At 36.3% G+C, this 4,545-nt stretch overlaps 1 long non-coding RNA gene across 1 annotated transcript; it reads right to left on the reverse strand.

Annotated features, from left to right (window-relative positions):
* Window positions 1-1,453: 1,453 nt before the first annotated feature.
* On the reverse strand, window positions 1,454-4,016 carry LOC112710905 (uncharacterized). Its single transcript, XR_003157092.2, has 2 exons — window positions 3,401-4,016; window positions 1,454-1,690 (listed from the first exon to the last, which is right to left on the reverse strand). It is a non-coding gene; the product is annotated as an uncharacterized lncRNA (long non-coding RNA).
* Window positions 4,017-4,545: the final 529 nt, after the last annotated feature.

Genomic DNA, 4,545 nt, shown 5'->3' on the forward strand with positions numbered 1-4,545 from the left:
TGTGGACAAAACACTTAGAGTCATGGCTAGGCTCAAGGTGCAAAGCACCAAAAGAAAAGAAAAGAAAAAAGTTGTGTTCAAGGATCAACTAGAGGCAAAAGAAGAGAATCCATCATATCATCCATGTTCCAGTGCTGAGAGACATCAATATTTCTGAACTTCAAAGGATAGTGAGATGCCGAACCTATTCAGAGTTAGAGTGTCATTAGCCCCACTTAGTACTTAGACATGAGCTTAAAGGAACACTCAAGTCTTGGGCGTTTTTCTCTTCTTTTCTCAGTCCTATATAATTTTGGTTGCTTGAGGACAAGTAACAATTCAAGTTTGGTGTTGTGATGCATGAGCATCTTATACCCTTTTTCCCCTTATTTTCTAGTTTTTTCAGTTAGAATTTATTAAGTTTTATACTATTTTAGTGCAAAAATCCTCTTTGGATGCTACTTTGAGTGTTTTTATTTATTTCAGGTGAAATTCAGAGCAACTTGGCAGAGTTTTGAGCTAAAAGAAGAATACTTGAAGCAACGCTCTTGGGCATTAAACGCCAAGATGGCACCGGCAAACCGCAAGCAAAAGGGACGTTCTTGCCTCATTGAGCACTAAACACCCAACTAGCATTTAGCGCCAGGCAATCCAAATTGAAAACTCACGAGTGGATTTAGCTTTTATTAGCAATCTTTTATTTTATTTTTGTAATTTTTATTTACAAACAATATCTTTTAGTTTTAGGATTTATTATTTTATTTTGAAATCAAATTAGGTTCGATATAAAAGGGAAAAGATTCACCCTTTAGGGGGATCATCTCACTTCCACATGTTTCACTTTTCAGAACCCTTGTTTTCTCTATAAGTCATGAGCCACTAAACCTCCTCGGTTAAGGTTAGGAGCTCTGTTTTTTTCTATGGATTAAAACTATTGCTTTTCTATTTTAATTAATGTATTGATTCAGTTTCAAGGATTACTTTTGTTCTTCATTTTATAAATCTGGGTGGAACAAAAGTATGAACCTTAATGATGAGCGGATATTTTATACGCTTTTTGCTAGTATTTTCATATAGTTTTTAGCATATTTTATTCACTTTTTGTTATATTTTTATTAATTTTTATTCAAAAATCACATTTCTGGACTTCACTATAAGTTTGTGTATTTTTCTATAATTTCAGGTATTTTCTGACTGAAATTGAGGGACCTGAGCAATTATCTAATTTAAAGGCTGAGAAAGGATTGCAGATGCTGTTGGATTCTGACCTAGGGGTGGCAGTGGGGCGGGTAAGGGCGGGTTTTTACCCTACCCGACCCCGCCCCGCCGTCTTGTAACTCAAGTACTACCCGCCCCATCACAACCCTCGGGTAGTAAACTACAGTACCCGAACCCGCCCTTGCGGGTACCCGCCCCACCTCGACCCGCCCTTATAAAAAATAAATATTTTAATTTTTACATATTCATATCTAAATTAAGACAAAAATTCAAAATTTATAAATAAATTAAAATAAAAACATAAAATTCATACAATGTCATTAGCTCAAATAACTTGAAATAAAAAAAGAAGTGTTTGATCACTACAAATTTAACACCATAATTCCATAATAAAGAAATTAAAATATTAGATATAAAAGAATCTTCAACCCTTATTCTTGATCACTTTCAACATCTTCATCATCATTGAAAGTTTGCAAATCAAGATTTAAACCTGAAAATCAAAAGATGTAACAATTAGCAAATTAATTGGTACTATGTAAAAAACTAAAATAAATGAATTAAACTAACCAAAAGCACAAATTTTCAGTCCTCTATTTCAAAATAATTAATTTGCTCTCGGTTACACTATTTCACCTTAGAGAGTAAAAGCACAAATTTTCAGTCCTCTATTTCAAAACAGTTTTACATAAAGAATCATGATAAAATGATTGGAAGTTTAAGCCACTAAGATAAGAAACACAAATTGAAGTGCACTAAAAATCATAATAAGCCACATAAACCACCTGACATAGTCATTGAACTATGCAGCATGCAACCACAAACAGAACCAAAGCAAAATATTTTTTCCCTTAAAGCAAAATAGTTGAATGAAGAAGATATAGCTTTACAAAATTTCAACATGAAATGCAAACAAACTAAAGGCAATTTGACCATGCAGCATGCATCAATTTTCAAAGTTAGGTTAGCATATATAGCGTGTGCTTCTTTTTCTCTAATAAACATGCTTGTCTATTAAAACAAGTTTGCCTACTACAATTGAATGAACTCCAACCAGAATATGCTTTTATTTCAATAAGGAGCACAAATTCTTTGAAACATAGTCACCTATAGCTGAGGTGAAAGGGTAACATATGCCTTTAAAAGCAACCAAAATGCATGACATGAATGTTAGTTATATTAATTGTGGTCTAATCAGTTAGCAAAGCCAGTAAATGAAAAAAGCAACATAATCTCAATTTTGTTAGTTATATTAATTTCATTCTTTAATAAATAACATAAAAATCCATCCATGTTATCATAAGATCAACTCATTTCAATTAAGCATACAAGATTCTTCATGCAAAGAATGAAGGGGAAGAGCCTATACATGTATCTTGAGGGACAGAGAAACAAAACTAGAAGCTTAGGACTATAATTAAGTGAGTGATATGGAATACGAATATTAAAGAATGAAAAAAGCAACATAATCTGACAATTTTTTTTAAGTTTATTCAATCTCTTCAGTAAAATTATGTTAATTGAAATTGAGTAGGGTTTAAATAGAATAATACATAAATTGAAAATTCAGAGCAGAAACTCTTCATTTATGTGAAATTATTGATGTCTCTTATTTTGAATCATAAAAAAAAAGAGAATAAACCAACCACAAATTAAATAGATCACAAAAGTGAATAAACTGCATCTGTTTGTATACAAACTTTGAAATAGTAGTACAAGGTGGGAATTAGAGGCATGAAGTTTTATAAAGCTATGGTTAGTGATTAACCAACCACAAATTAAATAGATCAAGCTTTTCCAATATTTATATTAGAAATATCTGAAGTTCTTTGGTTACAATAAGCATTCATCACTGGGCACATAAAAAAGGCTCAAAAGACAGCAAAATATAGCCTTTACATTTTGTAAAACAACATATAAAAGGATCCATTCTAGATCTATTCTGCTATAAAGAGAATAATACAGTAGGAACAGAACATATTTATACTATCCCGCACAAAAAAAGAAGCAGCAAACTTAAACCATAGAATATGCAACTGATGTACTCAATAGTAATCCAAGGTTGTTTACACTATCATTTATTCAAAGCACTTCACACAGCATACATGAAATATTTATTCTATAAAGGCTAAATACTTTGAACCTACAGATTCCCCCAGATCTCATAGATACAAGAAATTCATATATAGCGTTTACTAGTCACCAGAGAGACGACGTCGGAGGAAGGAGGGACGACAAGGTGAGCACAGACCAGAGACCGCAGATCGGAGAGGCAAGTCGGCAAGGATAGTGACGGCGAGAATTGGGGGCGACACCGACGTGAGCGACAGCGGCGAGGCGACTGAGATGAATGAGGAAGGTTGGTGTCTTGGTGAGCGACGGCGAACGATCGGACGATCTGTGACGGCGACTTACCGGCGCAGCTGAGCAGAGGATGTGGTCCTTGACAGCCTTCGAGACTTGGAGAAGAGCTGAAGGCCTGAAGCCTGAAGGAGTGAAGAGTGACGAAGTGGGTGAAGAGTGACGCAGAAGTGAGTGACGGCGAGGAAGTGAGTTTCAGAGTTACCCTAATGCCTAGGGTTGAGAACGAAAATGAAATGAGTGACGGCCTAACCTAATTTCTAAATTTCATATATATACTTATGCACTCCGAGGCGGGTAGGGGCGGGTTCACCCTAAACCTGACCCTGCCTCAGCCCGCTTGTCCACCCTGCCACACTTCAGCCCCACCCCGTTGCGGGTCGGGTTTAAACCCGCCCCGACCGGGTAGGGGCGGGTCGGGTACCCGCGGGTTCGGGTATTGCTGCCACCCCTATTCTGACCTCCCTGCACTCAAACACATTTTTATGGAGCTAGAAAAATATAATTGGTGCGCTTTTAATTGGGCTCGAAAGCTAACATCTTGGGCTTTCCATCAATGTATAATAGTCTATACTTTTTCTGAGATTTGATGGTCCGAACTGGCGTTTAAACGCCAGCCAGAGACCCTTTTCTGGCCTAAAACGCTGGAACTGGCACCAGAGCTGGAGTTAAATGCCCAAACTGGCATCCAAGCTGGCGTTTAACTCCAAGAATGGCTTATGCATATGAAAGCTTCAAAGCTCAGCCCAAACACTCACCAAGTGGGACCTGGAAGTGAATTTCTGCACTATCTGCACTTAGTTACTCATTTTTTGTAAACCTAGGTTACTAGTTTTGTATAAAAACTACTTTTAGAGATTCATTTTGGAACTCATGACATTTTACATCTCATATTTTATCTTCTACAACATGAGTCTCTAAACTCCATAGGTGGGGGAGGAGCTCTGCTGTGTTTCAATGGATTAATGCAAGTACTATTATTTTATA

This window comes from Arachis hypogaea, chromosome 9 (genome assembly GCF_003086295.3).
Source record: "Arachis hypogaea cultivar Tifrunner chromosome 9, arahy.Tifrunner.gnm2.J5K5, whole genome shotgun sequence".
NCBI lineage: Eukaryota > Viridiplantae > Streptophyta > Magnoliopsida > Fabales > Fabaceae > Arachis > Arachis hypogaea.